This window comes from Rhinolophus sinicus, chromosome 1 (genome assembly GCF_057876585.1).
Source record: "Rhinolophus sinicus isolate RSI-liver-muscle chromosome 1, RSI-T2T, whole genome shotgun sequence".
NCBI lineage: Eukaryota > Metazoa > Chordata > Mammalia > Chiroptera > Rhinolophidae > Rhinolophus > Rhinolophus sinicus.
In genome coordinates this window covers 56,023,722-56,040,767 of record NC_142501.1, presented here as the reverse complement: position 1 = coordinate 56,040,767, position 17,046 = coordinate 56,023,722, and positions in this window count along the sequence as shown.

Below are 17,046 nucleotides of genomic sequence, written 5' to 3'. Positions count from 1 at the left end.
CACAATTCAGAGGCCTGTCGCTGGACGGTTGTGGCCTCAACACAGCAGCCTTCGCTCCTCAGCCTGTCTCCAAATGTGTGCTAATGGGAAGGGCAGAGGAAGGAAAGGACGCGCAGGTTAGGAAGAGGGGCAGCGTCGTGCCCTTGATGGGCTCAGGCCCAGCTGGACTCTGGTGGAAGTAAACCCATCCCGAGCGCAGGCTTGGAAGAGACCCATTCGCCCCGACGTCCTGTGGAGGCTGAGCACATTCAGCGCCAGGGGACCGAGGCGTTCCCTTTTCAGGAGTTCTGGGAGAGTACTGGAGGGATGTGATGCCATCAGATCTTGGGCCTCTTCAGAGGGTTGGATGGAGATTGGGGTCCTGCCTGAAGAATCAGGGTTGGGGCAAGTCCTTCATAAGGAGGAAAGCAGAGAAAGCAAGACAAGCCATTTTGTTTCTTGTGCGGGACCAGACTCCATTGTCTCCTCTTCCTCTTCACTCCCTTTCTCATCCCTGCTCAGGCCCCTCACCATATGGAGCCTGCCATTTGCCAGATGCTACAGGCCCAGGCAGATTCTGGGGGAGAGCATTCCTGACACAGAACAGCAAGGGGAAAGGCCCTGATATGAGCGTGTGTGGTGTGTCGGAGGAACAGCCATGCAGCAGAGCGAGTAAGAGGAGAGAAGTGACAGGCCTAGGAGGTCATGGGAACCAGATCACGGAGGGACTAAAACAGCGAGATTTTAGCTTTCATTCTGAGAAAGACGGGGAGTCACGGGCGAGTTCTGAGCGGTGGAGGGACATGATCTGCTCTGTATTTTTACGGAAAATTCTTACTGCTCTATTGAGACTAGATTGAGAAAACAAGTGCAGAAGCAGGGAGACCAGTTAGAAGCCTATGGCAGTACCAGGTAAGAGACGATGGTGGCATGGACTAAGGAGGTGACAGTGGAGGTGGGGACGGTGGGTCAAATTCTGGATGTATTTTGCAGAGAGAGCCAGCGGATTTGCTGATGGGCCAGATTTGCTGATGGAGGGTATGCGAGAAAGGGTGCAGTCAGGGTGAGACCAAGGGATTTAGCCTGAGTGCCCAGAATTGTGGCATCACCATGAATTGATATGGGGAATGCTGCAGGGAAGGCTGGGTTTGGGGGGAGTCAGTTTTGGACAACTTAGGTCTGAGATGCCTGTTAAGCATCCAAGTAGAGGTGTCTAGTAAGCAGATAGACATCCAGATCTGGAATTTAGTGGTGAAGTCCCAGCCAGAGATATAAATTTGGGAGTCATTAGCGACACAATGAGAGTCGTTAAGGAATGAATGCAGATAGGAAACAAAAGGACATTCAATCACCAGGTCCAGGCATTTCAACATTTAGAAGTTGTGCAGTTGCAAACAAAATAAAAAACAAAAACAAAAAAATGCTGAATCATCACAGCAAGGAAGATCTGGGAATGGGGTGAGGGGGTCTCTCGGCTTGATCATTCTTCATTCCCAGCCACCCTGGTGGGCAGACCCTCACTGGCCTAAATCTAGATGGCCTCAACCCACTCACTGGACCTCGGCTTTAGTCTCCAAACTCCACACACCAGCCAGACTTACCATCTCATGCCATCCCTGCTCAAGGACCGACATAGCCTCCTGCAGCTCAGCATTCTGGTCGTAGAGGCAGGGAAAGAGAATTGGGCTGAGAAAGGACCTGAAGATCTTGGTTTGCCTTTACTGCTTTGTGATTAGGGAAACTGAGGCCCTGAGTGACAGTGGCTTGTCCAAGGTCCTTCTGCCAATAGGTGGCCAGGGATCCTGAGACATAGCTGAATGCTATTTATACCGACCCATGCTGCCTTTTGGATCACTTCTCACAAGCAACAAAAGTTTACTGAGCACCTGATTACACCCACCATGTGCAGAATAGCATTGGAGGACTCTAAGGAGGAGAGTGGAAATAATTTGTCTACAGCCGTCTCAGCCCTCAAAAAACTTGAACAAAGGATCCCTGAATAATCTTCTGACTCTTTTCCCATCTCTTCACTTTCATTCCTTATGGCTTCCCAATATAGACCCCCTTTCCCCCCATTTTATGCCCTAGGTCTTTCCTTCCCTCCAAGCCTTGCTCTAACCCTTGCTTCTAGAACCCCCTCCAGATCACCTGGGGTTCCCCTAATCCACTAAGTAACTCAGGCCCCAAACCCAACCGTTGGGCATCTCCTTTAACTCTCTTTCCTCATCTCTCATACCCAATCCATAGGCAAGCTCTGTGAGTCCTATCGTCCGAGTAGCTCCCAAATCCAACCACATCTCCAAATCTCCACTTGTACAATCCTAGCCAAGACACTTTGTCTTTCCTGAACTGCTGACCACAACAGCCCCCTGGCAGGTCTCCCCTGCTTTTCCCCTTACAGACCGTTCTCCACGCACCAGTCACTGTCTCCTGAAGCCCCCACACCATGAGTCCGTGTGCTTCTTACTATTCCTGTGCCCTTCAAACCAGTCCACCTGCCTCAGTCACTCTTCTCATGGGTGTGACCTGTCCTCTTCCCTCTGAACCTCTGGCGTGGAGTGTGCTGGGGCGGGGGTGGCTGTTTTCCATTCCTAGGGGTGCTGAGGATTCCTATTGTGGGAGGCCATCTGCCAAGAGTCGGGATGGGGGGCATTGTGCTGTCCTGGAGGGGGCACTCAACGGGGAGGTCAAGAAGGAAGACAATGTGTCTCTGAAGGGGCCAGGAGCACTCAGGGCGTCTGTCTTAAACTCCCCTTTCCTCATTTCCATCTTCTCTGTTTCTTCGTATTCTGCGTTCTGCCTTGTTCTCATTGCTCCTTCCCTTCTGTCTCACCAACTGATTCTCTGTCTTTGGGTTGGGGGCTGGGAGGGATCCCTCACCAGCCTCAAGGCCTTGAGAGATTCTCCAGTCAAATGCACCCCTGTTCCTGACCTAAGCCTCCCTCCCACTCGGGGGGGCTGGGACAACTAGCTGGGAAATATTCATCTCATCTCGTCCGGCCTGGGCACCCAGGTCTGACTCATTCACCATGTTACCTCCAATGCCTAGCATGACACTTTGAACCCAGTAGGTGCTTATTAAATATTTATTGAAAGGATGAATGAATGAATGAGTGAATGAATGAATGTCTTAGGCATTCAGCTTCCCTGTCGGGCCCCTGGCCTGGCCTTTCTGGTTCTCTGAACTGGTGGTTTCAAACTTTAATGCATGCACGAGCCACCAGGGGATCTTGTTAAACTGGAGAATTGGATCGACCAGGTTGGAATGGGGCCTGAGAGTTTGCATTTCTAGCACATTTCCAGGGATGCTGATGCTGCTGGTTCTCAGATCACAGTTTGAGTAGCAAGGCTCTAAGTGGAGGTGTCTCTCAGGCAGAAGGACCCCACAAACAATTGAGAAAGAGAATGATGAAGACTGAGAGAGCCTGAGAGAGAGTAAAAAAAGAGAGGAGCCAAAGGGAAAAAGGAAGCCTACCACCACTGGTTACCAGCCCGCAAAGCCCCTCAGAAGGACCCGTCCACCTGGGAGCACCTGAAGTATCTCCTGCGGTGGACTTGTCACCCCATGACTTGGGGGATGGGACTCTGGAGACATCTGCCACCTCCATGTCCCTGAATGGCCCCTTACTTCTGAAACCCCCCTGCCCTGGGAGTCACAGAAAAGAAAGCTTGACAGAGAACAGGTTTGGAGTTTTCCTTCAATTCCATGAACATTAGCCATACTACCTCTCAGCGCCTGGCGTACAGGGGAACAAGAAGCAGAAGGCCCGTCCAGGGGGAGGGAGACAACTTGCATGAGTGAAAGAAGTTGGGGTTTGAATTTGGCCTTGGAGGAAGATAGGGAGAACTTTGATGAGCCTATGGGAGCCCCAGGAACTGGTGGAGAGGGCACTGCAGGCCAAATGGACTGGAAGCAGGATGGTTCAGGGCATGTTCCTTGAACCATAGGGGGACCAGCAGCTGGGGAAGGATGAGTGATGGAGGAAGGAGAAACTGTAGGAGCTCAGTGTGAGTCTTCATGGAGGAGGGCTCTAAATGCCGATCCGAGGAATCAGTACTTTGCTGTGCTTGCAGGTTTATTTTGTATGCATTAGGGAGCCATGGAATGGGAGTGTCATGAAGAAGTGTGTATTTAGAAGATGTGCTTCTGGAAAAGACCTTGTCTCCTGGTTTACCTGACCTACCGTGGAGGGCCCCTTCTCTGGGAACTGTCTTGTCAGCCTGTCTGTACTCAGTGGAGGTTAGGTCAGGTTTTAAAGATGAGAGGTTTGGGAGGAGCTGGGGGTGAGTATTTTTTTCTCCCACGTGGGAAAGAGCTCGTTTTGTTATGTAGGAAGTTTTATGAACGTCTGCCTAATTCAGGTTCTTTTACCCAGGAGTCTCTGATGAAGACAATCTATGCTTCAGGAAAGGGAGAGGGAGGGGAAGATAAGGAAGTCAGTTTTTCATGGCAGCTGAGCAGATAACAGCATGGCTGGTCCCCACCTACCTGCTCAAGATTATGCTTCAGCCTTCAGTCTCACCCACCACTCAGTACCCCCTCAACGTGTTCCAAGACCTGGGAGTGGTGCCCTGGGCATATCACCAGTGCCATGTGCCTGGATACCTCCAGTGCTGCCAAGCCAGGTGTCAGCCTTCCTAAAACCAACTTTTAAGTTTACCATGCACATATTTCACACACAGGCATGTATGGGTGTAGGCCCTTTTTCCTGGCCGCTGGGGAAGGGGCAGCAATTTTGTGATTGTGGGATGGAGCCTCCCCTGAAAATCTGGGGTTTTCCCTGACAGGGACCCATGTCTTTCCTCCCCGTATGTCGCTGTCCTCTGTCACTCTTTTACTGGTGTTTATTCCTCCTGCAGGTTGGAAATTGCGCCAGCAGGGAGGGCAGACTGTTTCTGTGGGAGAGCATGAGGTGTTATTTTCATCTGACTTATTCTGGTTCCTGATGATCCCCGTGCCCGTGTGCCAATGAGCAGGCGCAGCCGTCACCAGCATCACACAGCAGGTGGATAGATGGACGGGCAGGCCGGAGTGGGAGGGGCCTGAAGGACTTGCGGACAGGAAGCTGGTCCAAGGACCATCATACTTCAGCCTCGGTTTCTCAGCTCTGGGACAACTTGATGCTTGTCTTTCCTCTCCCTGGGTCCCATGGCCTCCCACCTTTACATTCCTCATTGCTCTTAAAGTCTGCAGCCCAGAGTCCTGGCAGTTCTTCTATAGCAAACACGCCCACCACATCTCAGGCAAAATATCCTTGAACTTGTAGAGTGAGGAGAAAAGACTGTGTCCTTGGTGTTGATCACATCTTTGACGTGTGGCACATAGTAGGTGCTCAGTACATGATCAATGACCAAGTGAAGGAACCTCCGGTGTCGGGGAGGAAGTTTTTTAGCTCCTACCTAGTTTCATTCATTTTCAGTGTTAGAAAAAGCAGAGGGCTAAGTTTTGGGTTTCTCTGTAATAGCTTTCCATCCTTAGGTTTCCTTTCCGGGGACATTTTCTCCACTTGTTTATCTGTTCAGTAGCTACTCTTTCATGGGTGTGTTACTGGTTCTGTTATGTCTGTGTCTTATATGGTAGATCCTCTCAGATCATTTTGGAAGGGAAGTGGAGGAAAAATGGCGTCTCTGAAGATACTGTCATATTTCCCTTCAGCCTCTGTGTGATCTCTTTTTGGTGGCTACCTTCCAACTGGCCCCCAAATGAAGGGTGTCAATCCTGTGCCATCACACCAGATCCTCCTGCTGGTCACTGGGGGGACTGCCTGGCGATGAACAAAAACACAATTTGAAGTTTGGCGAGGCAGCATGATTGGAAGAGGGGAATCAAGGGAGGGCGAGAAATGATGGGAGAATAGAAAGAGGGTCAAGCAAAGACAGGGGAAAGCAGAGATGAGGTGAAGGAGTGGGGCATAGGACCCATAAAATGGGGATAATAGCATTGTCAGGAATCAGAGAGTTAACACGTGTGAAGTGCTTGCAGGTAGTAAGCATTGTAACTGGTTGATGATAAAGGTAATAATAAATGGGGGTAATATATCACAAGGGGTATTGTCAGACTCAGGGCTTATAAAATACTTTGTAAACTGCAAAATGCTAATGCTTTAGCTGCTATGATTATTATTCCAATCTTGCAGTTCTTTCCCACTGTCCGTTCTTCATGCTAATGAAGAGGGAGTTGCCAGAAGGAGGCGTGGACCCCTGGGTTCAGTTCTGTTCTGCTTTGGGGACTGTTTCCTTCCTCCCCTTCCTGCTGAGCAGAGTCCAAGCCCCTCACCCTCCCTGCTGCCTCAAATGCCCTGAGGCGTGGTGCTGAGAAGGTAGAGGCTGGCTGGAGGGGTGCAGGCGGGAGGACCGGGAAGCCAAGCTGAAAATGGAAGCTGGGGAGGGGGCAGCGGAGCAGCGTCCTCCCGGAATCATTTTTGCGTAACAAGCTGCCCCAGCTCCGGCTTGCTGTTTTTCCAGATAGGGCTCTTCCTCCTTTGTTTCTCCGCCTATATTCCCGTCTCTTTTCTCCTTCTCTCTTAGCCACTCTATTTGTTTCCCTTTCCCCTCAATACTCCCCACAGCCCCCCTTGTCCGCCTTCCAGTTCCCTGACTCCTGCTCTGAGACTCCGTTCATTTTTTCTTCTGATCCCGTATGCTCCCCCCCACCATCTGCCATCCGGTCCTCTCCCTGTGGGGTTCTCCTCTATCTCCCTCCATCTCCCCCCAGCTCTCCCTTGACTTCTTCTCTGTGCCACTCCCTTTTCTCTCTCTTTCTGCCTCCCAGTCTCCTATCTTTCCTCGCCTGCTTCCATTTTCTTCTTCCATTTTCTGGCTCTCTCTCCGTGTTGTACCTCTGCCCCCTGCCCGCTGCCCCTCTGCCCCGCCTTGCCCCCAGCCTTCATCCCTGCTCTCCTTTCTCTCCATAAGCTTCACTACTTGGATTTAGGATTCACTCATTCGCGTGCTGAGATAACAAAACTAACATTTAGTGAGCACTTACTATGGACAAGGCACCTCTAAACACTTAATTTATATGTGATCTCATGCAATCTTCTCAATAACCCTGTGAGGTAAATATTATTATCAGACCCGTTTTACAGATGAGGACCATCAGGGTAGGGAAGTTAAATAACTTGCTGAAGGTCTCACAGTTAATAAGTGTTGGAACTCAAATGCAAGCCTGTCTGACTAAAGAGCCTGAGCTCTTAACCACAGGAATTGATACTGGCCCTGGGAGAAGATGTGCTCACTTTCTCTCCCAGTGGTTAAAAGAGCCCCCTTCCTTCCTTCTTTCCTTCCTTCCTTCCTTCCTTCCTTCCTTCCTTCCTTCCTTCCTTCCTCCCTCCCTCCCTCTCCCTCTCTCTCTCTCTCTCTCTCTTTTTATTATTAGTTTCAGGTGTACAAAACAATGTAGTAGTTAGACATTTATACCCCTCACAAAATGATATCCCCCTCTCCCTATCTGCTACCCCTCTGACGTCATCTTGGCACTCCTAAATTCCTTCAAAGGTCATTTGGTTCCTTCTCTCTCTGTACAAGACCAGACCTAACCGGCCTCGAGAGCTCATTCTGTGTGACCGTGCTACGAACTGTACATTGCCAGGCACTGACCTATGCACTTTGCATATCATCTCATTTAATCCTCACAATAACTTGCGAAGTAGCTACTCTTCTCTTCCTCATTTTACAGATGAAGAAACTGAGGCACAGGGAAGTAAGTAATTTGCTCACGGTTACCCAGTTCATTAGAGGCAGAGCCAGGATTTGAGCCCAGGCATTTTGGCTCTAGAGAGCCTGCCCTCCACAACAGAGACACTGCTTTACTTGGCTCCTGGGGAACAGGTTCCATCCAGCCTCCCACTCACGGCTACTAGGCCAGCTGCTTTGACAAGTTCTTGTGGTCCATCCCATTCCTCAGCGGCAGCCTGTTTCTGTGGCGCTGCCCTGCCGTGCTGGTGTAATCTGGTGGTGTAATCTCTGCCACCAGCACTGACAGCCCTCAAGATCCGGTCAGGCCACAGGCCCTAATCGGTGCCTGAGGGGATTTATTGGCTGCCGACCCCAGGGAGCAGGGACAAGTGTTTTCCTCTCTAGCCCTGCTGTGCTGCCTCCCAGCCCGACAGCTCCCTCGTTCCAGCCCATCGCAGCAACTGATTTACCTCTGTGGCTGGGGGATTTAACTGCTGTCCTGCCTCCTACTATAAATCCCTGGGCAAATAACCAAGCTCTGCATCAAAGCAGCCGACAGGGGAGCGAGCAGGAGCAGATGGCCACTTTGGCCATGGGGTGAGGAGGGCAGGGGCAGGTGAGGAAGGCTCCAAGGCTTTCTTGTGCATCCCTGGCCACAAGGCCAGGTGGCATCTTGCTCAGGCCCGTGAGGTTCCCCTTAACTTTCAGAGGACTTAACTGCCCCATCCTGGCATCTCCCCACCCTCAGCACCGCCGGGTTCTGGTTGAAATTGAGTCTCACCCCAGCTGCCCCATCTGAAATCTATTTGCCTGACATCATTGCAGAAGGAGAGAACTGACTGCCATCCCTGGGTTTGATTATGCTTCAAAGAGTTGAGCATTGTTTGGTTTCCTAGGGCCCCGTACAACACATATTGGATGGATGTACGTTCTGCCCTCCCGAGAGAGGCTCAAACTGAAGCAGGAAGTGGCAAGAACTTCCCAGTGGGAAGGAGTGAAAGATCCCAAATGCACGTGACCTAGAGTGGGGGCTGAATGGGACCTCCAAAAAGTAGATCTGAGTCAGGTTGGGTGAACTCCAAAGGTCCGATAGGGTACTTCCTAAAAGGGAAGGAGGGAGGGTTGTGGTAGCCATGGTCAAGACCCCAACACCGTCCACGTTGTGGCCCAGACTCAGGAGCGCAGTATGGCTGCTTTGGGGTCCGTATTGGAACTGAGGACAGGTGGCACTGCGTAGGGTCAGCCCTCTATCAATGCCCTTTGTTGTTTTGATTCTCTTTGGATCCCTATTTCTCTGATTCCTCCAATACTTTCTCTCTGCCGCCCCTGCCTTTCCATTTCCCATGGCGCCTGCTCTCCATACCCAGAAAGGACTTCTTTCACTCGACTGACCAGCCGGAGGTGGTGGGGTTGGGCTGAAGCTTGGGGCTCTGGGTCTGCTCCCCAGAATCTCACTCAGCCTGGATCCCGTCCCTGGTGTCCGTGCCATTTTGTTCTTATACTCCTCATCCATCTTCCATGTCCCCGCTTCCCTGCCCCCCGCCACTGCCACCTCCGCCTGGGAGATTAGACACTGAATCAGCAGCAGCACATATTCTGCTGACAGGGGACTTTCTGCCGCTGAGGGCTCCTTGGTAGGTTCAGGGCCCCTCCGGGTGGGGGGGAAGCAAGAAGGGCTGGGAGGACAACAGGTGGGTGGAAAGGGAGAGCTGAAGGGTAGAAGGTAAAGGAGAAAGGAAAGAGAATGGAGAGATAGAAAGGAGAGATTTGGAAGAAGAAAATATAGGGAAAGATGAAAGAATGAAAAGATGAAAGAGGGATGGGGAGAGAGAAGCAGGGGGTGGGGAGATGGGAAAGGGCACAAGAGGGAGAGGGGGTAGGTATGAAAATGAGGTGGGGATGAGCCTGCAAGCGCAGGCCTGCTGTCTCCCCTTCCCTGGTGCCCAACCAGGCAGGCCCCTAGGAGACCCACGTCCTTTGGGACTAGGCTGAGGGGTGCAGCCTGGGGCCCGCAGGCCCTGGGTCTGGGACTCTGCCTTGCGCCTCCCTCTCTCCTTCTCACGTGGTGGTTTGTACTTCATCTTGTTTGCGGGGCGGCTGGGCCTGCTCTCGGGGTTTAATGATCTGTGCCATTATTTATAGCTTTGCGCGCCGAGAAACACACTGAATTTATCGCTTGCTTCTATAAATAACCCTGGCAAACGGGTGCCCAGGGAGGAGGGCAGGAGGGGGAGGGAGAAGCAAAGAAAGGAGAGGTGGGGGGTAGGGCAGAGGAGGTGTCTGTAGACTTTGTCCCCAAAATGGGGTGACGTGCATGCTCAAGGACAGAGGCTGGCAGGACTGTGTAAGTGTGTGTGTGTGTCTAAGGGCAAGTTAATATAAACAGGACAGTGTGTGCCCTGTAATGAGGGGAGTGACTGCAGGTTTCTGAGGGCTTGTGCGAATTGTATGTGTGTGTGTGTTTGTCTCTGGTGCCATGTTGGTGGCAGTGAGGTTGGAAAAGTACAAGGCAGCCCTAAGGAATGGCAGGTCTATGCGTGGGTGTGCAATGAGGCTGAGAGGCAGTAGAAACTAGAATCAGGCTCCTTTCTCTGTGATTGGGGTGACAGAAAAGACTACAATGAGACTTTTTCTTAGGATTCAATGGCAGAGGTGGCAGGAGGAAGAAGTGAGGCCTAGGAAGCAGGCTGTGTATGTCTGTCTGTGTGTCAGCTGGGCCTGAGGAGGCTTCTAGCATCCTATGGAACACATACAAGGTCACCTGCTCCGAGATCCAGAGAGACCCTGGCTTTGGGCTTGATGGATGGAGAGCTGGTGGTATGGGTTGTACACTTGGCAGCAGCACTCCTCAAAGGGCCCTGCTGGCAAGTCCTGACCCGGTGAGGGCGTGGGGTACCACCTAGGCCTGCCTGCCCATACAAAGCCAAGTGCCCAGTGCTGTGGCCTGCCCCTGGCACTGCGTCTGTCCTTAGCAGGCCTTCGCCCCTGCCTCAGGCTCCTCACCCCCACCCCTCCGACTGCCCAGGACAGGTCTTGGGGAATAGGAGCCCTGGCACTGCTCAGCCGGAGGGCAGTGGTCCTGCCTCCTCCCTCTCCCGCAGCCCGCAGTCTCCTTCTGCTCAGCACTTCTACACAGAAACGACTGCAGCAGCGATTAGCTCCCGGAAGCACTCTGCATCTCTAATGAGGACATTTGCATATATAACGAAGAACCTTCACAGGTGTTGGAGAAGCTGCCCCCCTCTCTTCCCTTTCTTCTCTCCCACCAGCTGCTGCCCTGACCTGTGGCTTTGAGGGTGGAGGGGGTAGGGTCCCTGCCCACTCAGCTGGGAGACTTGCTGAAGGGGGTCACAGGAGCAGGCTAGTTGGGGGGGGTGTCCTTTTCTGGGTCAGAAACAGGCACAGTGAAAGCCCATTGTATCAGTGTGCCCCAACAGGCCCAGCGACACGTGTACATGTGTGAACATGAGCCTGTGCACATGCACAGATAGAAGGTCAAGGTCAGCACGTCCATCTCTGCCCAAGTGCACTGTAGCACGAGGTAATGTACCCAGGTCAGTGCAAGTATGCAAAACACGTCCCAGGCTGCACCCATGCGACACACCGAGCACATGGCTGCCAGCACACGCTCCTTCACACTCACACCCTGGCACCAACGCAGGCAATTAGAGAAAAATGCACCTGCACCAACACTTCCTCCATCCAAACAGGGCCTCCTCCCTCCCTCCTTTCCTTTCTCTCTCCTAACCACGGTGTTTCTCATGGAGTCAACAGCCCTTTTCGGGCCAGAAAACTCCCCCCGCCCCAACACGCATACACTTATTCAGACCTATTAAACACGCAAGACACCTTTTTTCTTTTTTTTAAAAAAAAGAGTAAGAGGGGCCCTTATACTCTAGAAAAGTGGCATTGAAGGGGAAGAGGAAATGCCCAGGCCAGGGCGCTGGTAGGGCTTTGGTTAGGAACTGGGGAAAGTGGAGGGGTATCGAGGGAGGAGCAGAGACTGGGGGCTAAAGTCCCCACAAGGTCATTCTCAGGTTATCCCCTGCAGCCTTGACTCTCCTGCTGCAGACCAGCCAATCCCCGGCCCTGAGGACTCCTCCTGCCCTCCTGTTGGTCCTGCCAAGCCACGTGACAGTCCCCCTTTCTGGCAGCTGCCCCCAATGATGGATGCAGCTGCTCAGCTGTACCTGTTGGGGGACATGGATTGCACAGCTCCTAATTACCTTCTCGAGCAGGGGCTGGGGGCTGGGCTGTGCAACGGCTCCCCCTTGCTCCACTGGGGCTCAGGCTGCCATCCAGAGCTAGAGCTGGGCCTGGAGGCAGGTATCCCCTGAGCTGTTCTGGGGTGGTGGGGGTGCGGGGGCACCAGCCAGGGGTGTGGAGATGGGGAGTGCTTCTGGAAGGCTGATAGAGGGGACAAAAGCGACCCGGGAAGCTGGGATAGGACTTTGAATAAATGACCTTTCTCCAAGTCCTTTCCACTGGGGGCAAGATTCAGGTTAAACGTCAAGGAGAACTTCCTAGCAGACACGAGATACACTTGAGCAAAAGACAGAAATGTAGAGGTAGAGGTTTGGAAGACTTCTTAGCAGGCGGATCAGATCATTCTTTTCTTGCCCAGTGGGAGGCTCAGGGCGAACAGCTGCAGAAGAAGGCAGCTAGAGGAGCAGGACATGAGGAATGGTTTCTTGGAGGGGTGGGATTGGGTGACCCTGAACTGAATGTCCGAGGAGGTTGTCACAGATCAGTGTGGGAGGCGCTCTCTCTGGGCTGGTTTGGGGAGGGACAGGAAGATCTCGGGATTGTAAAGATGGCAGAACTCCTCTAGACTTCTCCATATGGGCTCAAGGTCTTGGAGGCAGACATGTGCATTCAGCAATTCACCAGTGCAGTAGATGCCTGGGGGGGGGGAGGTGAGTGCCCAGGTGGGAGGTGGGCAAAGAGATGGTGATGAGGCAATGGGACCTCTACATTATTTGTTCTGATTCCAAGATCCTATGACTCCCTATATAAAGATTCTCCGTGGGTTTTAAGAAGGGAAACCAGGGCAAGGTGAGCAGAGAGCTGGTGAATAGCCCCAGGAATCCTGGCTGTCAGCCCCCTTTCCCTGGGGGCAATGGATATATGATTGTGGCTGTGATAATTCCTAATCACTATTCATACTGCAGGTCACAGTTATGACAGCCCCCCCAGGATTCATTAGTCACAGTGCTCCCATATTTGGGGGTCTCTCAGCCTGAGCCCCTTTGTCCCCAGGTCCCAAAGGAGGACAAAATAAAACAGCTGTCTCAGTAGGGCAGGTCTCCTCGTTACTTCAGTCAGTGCTTATAGCGAGGAGGGTAGTGGGCAGGTGGGTCCTTAAAGCTCCCCAGTGACCCCTCTTCTGAATGGTTCCCCGTCTCTACTTCTGTCTCTCCAGGGCATTTTCTTATCCTTTCCACGTTTACAGGGGTCTCCGTTGGTTGAACTGTCTTCACAACAGCGCCCCCTGTCTCCCACCACCCGACTTCGCAGTCTGTTTGAGCTCCGGGGCTGCTGGATGGTCAGCAGCCAGCCATCCCCACCCCCCCCTCCACCCCCACCCTTGCCCTTTCATAGCACCCTAGGTGTCCTTCACCACCAGCATGAGATTTGGGGCAAGTGTCAGGTGAGGAGATGCTTATTCTGTTCTAGGGGTGTGTGTGTGTGTGTGTGTGTGTGTGTGTGTGTGTGTGTGTGTGTGTTTCTGCTTCTAGGAAGGCTTTTTCATGTGCGTGCTGGGGTGCAGGCCTGCAGAATGTTGGTGGGTAGTGGCGACACTCTTGCCCACTCGGGGTGGTTATGAGAAGGAGACAGAAGGGGTGGGGATCTGGCTATCCATCATCTTCCCTCCCCCCTCCCTGGGAAGAACAGGGCGATTTGTGAAACCAAGCTCTCCTGATCTTAGCATCATGCTTATGCGCACGCGCACACACACACACACACACACACACACTATGCATAATACACACATTCGCCCCTAGAGACAGCACACTGATACTCAAATTGACATCCAGGCTGCCTCAGGTTTCCTCCCAGGTGGTCTGTTCTGTGAGCTACCTCCAGGGCAAATTTCCTAATAAACCTCTTTGCCTGGGTCCCCCTCCTACCCCAAATGTAAATCTCCCGGGACTCCCTGGTGGCCATGGGTGAGGCTCAGACTTCCTAGCCTATCTGATCTGGTCTCAACCTGACTTCCCAGCCTGGTCTCCCATAATCCTCCAACAGGAATATCTTCCTCAAGAACATGGGTCACATGCACTTACATTTCCTCCTCCTGCTTGGGTCACCAGGGGACATGTCCTCTTCCCGCTTAATCTCTACTGGGTTATGCCCTCCTCCTCCAGGAGGCCTATTTGATTGCCTCAGCTTACAGTAACTTCTCCCTTAGCTTGGTCCTTGACATATGGAGAATTAGTCTTTCTACATGTTGGGATGGGAGGACCCTTTCTCCTCATTTTCAAGCCTCTCAAGGCAGGGCCTATATTTATATTTATCTTTATTTCCCTGGTGCCAGTGTGGTACCTGGCAACTGCATGTGTAAATAGCTGAGAGCCTGGCTCCCAGACAGAGCATCCATCTGAACTGGATCAAGTCCCTGCTCTGGCTCTTTCTGGCTGTGGGACGCTGCCTGAGCAAGCAGCTGACCTTCTCTGGGCATCAGCTTCCCAATGGCACCATGAGGAGGTTAGACGTCCCTACTGTAAGATTCTGTGTTTTTGTGGTGGTGAGTATGGAGATAGATGCACAGACAGCCCCTTTCACCATAGATTGTGAGGAGGCTGAGGGTGGTAATGAGGTCAGTGGCGATTAAACTCCAGGGTCTGGAGTTCCCCCAGGGAGATGGGTGTCAGGGCGAGACAGAGCCATGTGATCATGGACCACTTCCTTTGCCTCTTGTACCCTCAGTTTATTTATATGAAAACTAGGATTAATGTTGCAGCCTTCTCTGGGGCCAGAGAAAATTCAGTAGGTGGAAGCTTAATTCATGCACACAGTCCATACAGGGACTCAGTTATTTGGGGAGTTGTGCCCAGGTCCCCTTCTTTTCTCCCTTCTCTTTGTGTGGGCTCTGCTCTGTCTCTTTTCTCCTTGATTATTGCCTCAGAGAACCCATCCTCATGTCTTCTCCAATCAGCCCGGGGTGGTGGTGGTGCCTCAGGCCTCAGTGGAGTCCCTGATCGAGCCTATTGGGAGGGTCTGGGCTGCAGAATGCCCCAGCCAGTTTCCAGTTGGTCCCTCTGCTGGAGTCGCCTGTGCAAATGCTGCTCCACAGGAATCACAGGATTTCCCACCACTTCAGGTTCCCATAGTCCCAACTTTCCTGCCTCCAGGATATCCTGCCCCCTACCCCCCGCATCTGACCCTGAACTCTGGGATCTCTCCAAGCCTGAGACATGGCCCCCTTGTCTCATCACACTTCCCTGGGAATACTGAGGCTGGAATTGTCCACAGAGGCCAGGGGAATTCCTCAGAAGTGTGAGGAAGGGGAAGGGTCTTCAGTGAGGGCAGACCCCTGTCTTACATTATGGCCTCGGGCTCCCCTTTGCTTCCCACATCACCCCTGGGAGAGCATTGGATGAAGGCCCCAGAGTGTACCTTGAAACCCCTGAGCCCCAGCCTCCAGAAGACCTTAGAGACAGGAAACTTGCTTTGCAGGGAGCTGAAGGGGACTTGGAGTATGTTCGGGGGATCCCAGAGTCCGCCTTCCCAGTCTCTTCCAGCTCTGTGATCTCCGAGGACCTCCGTGCATCTAGACTGGGGAGCAGCTGCTCTGTTTACAGTATGGGAGGTTTATCCTACTGATGCCTCTCAGCCCAGGGCTCCTGAGGGAAAAGCGGACGAACTGTGGGAAAATCAAGGGAGAGGAACCAAGCCCAGCTTTGGAAGGAGGCGGGTTGCTGACTTCTCCCTGGAGTAGCTCAGAGGATCTAGTAAAACCTAGCACTTTCTCCTAGGGAAGAAGGACCCTAGAAAAGAAGCAGGGGGATCAAGAGGGGGAAACTGAGGACAGAAGTGTCAGCAGTTTGGGGGGGGGCAGAGTTGCTGGAAGTGAGAATTAGAGTCAAGAGCAGAAAATGCCAGTCAGGACTCTGAAAAATTGTTTTAGTTATGAATACAAGTATTGGGATCATTGTGAATAAGTGTGTGAGGGCCCCAGAGGCTGGGACTGAGTCACAATGTTTCATTTTTATGACTAGGACTGGCCTCTGCTTGTGGGAGGCCCAGAGAAGGAGGAGAGTTGAGCAAAGTCACACAGCACTTGCCTCTGACCAGGAGCTGTCCTGTCCTGGCTTTCTCTTGCTCTTAGTTTCCCAGCCACTCTTGATCTGATTGAAAAATATGTACTCTTCACGCTCCACTATCTCCCAAGCTCTCTCCAACCCCCTTTCCCCCTAAATAGTTATATATGAACTTTGACCCCGGGAATCCGCTTGCAGGAAGCATTTTGGGAAAACATGATAGAGCCTCATAAAGAACTCCAACAGCTTGCAAACAGCCTGTGCTAAATTGCCCCTTCAAGTGAAAATTAAAGCAAATGTCTGTTTTATGGCCATGTTTTCTTGGGCTGCAGCTATGGCAGGAGTGTGGGTGGCTCAGAGCTGGGAAATGGACAGAGGATGGAGGCATTCAGGGTGATGTATACCTGGGCAGGCAGACAAGCTGCTCTAAACAGAGCCGCTCTGGTCCACTGTTGCATTCCTCCCTCCTGACCCCCTTTTCTGTGCAGAGAGGGTGTGGAAACAACCCTAGCCCCAGAAAGTCTCTTCAGGTCTCTTCCTCTCCCAGTGTGGTTTTGGAGAGTTCTTGCTCTTTGGGGGGGCACCACAAAGAGTGCCCGTGGTTGAAGCTGTGGGATCATCCTAGTCAGGAACTTGACCTGGGGTCTGTGACACCCCCAGTTTCTTTGGCGGGCCTCTGGGGTTGCTGCCAGGGGCAGGAGGAGAGACTATGGCTCCGGCTCCAGACCATTGCCTGCCCTTGCACTATTTTCTCCAGACTTAGTTTCCATTTGTGCATTAGGAATCTGAGTAAGATTGGTTTGAAGGGGTAGCCGATTAGCTCAGTTGGTTAGAGGGTGGTGCGCATAACACGAAGGTTGCCGGTTCAATCCCCGCCTGGGCCACTGTGAGCTGCGCCCTCCTTAAAAAAAAAAAAGGTTTGAAAACATATTCTAAGGTGATGATGATGATAAAGGTGGTGGCGGTGGTGAAGGAAACCACTTATCTACTCTAATTCCTTCTTTAAGAAACTGAGGCCCAGAGGGGACGTGTTGGGGAAGATCCTTGGGTTGGGTGAAAGGAAATCTGGGCTCTGTTTCTTACCCAGGTCATTTCTCCTCTCTGGGCCTCAGTTTCCTCATCTGTA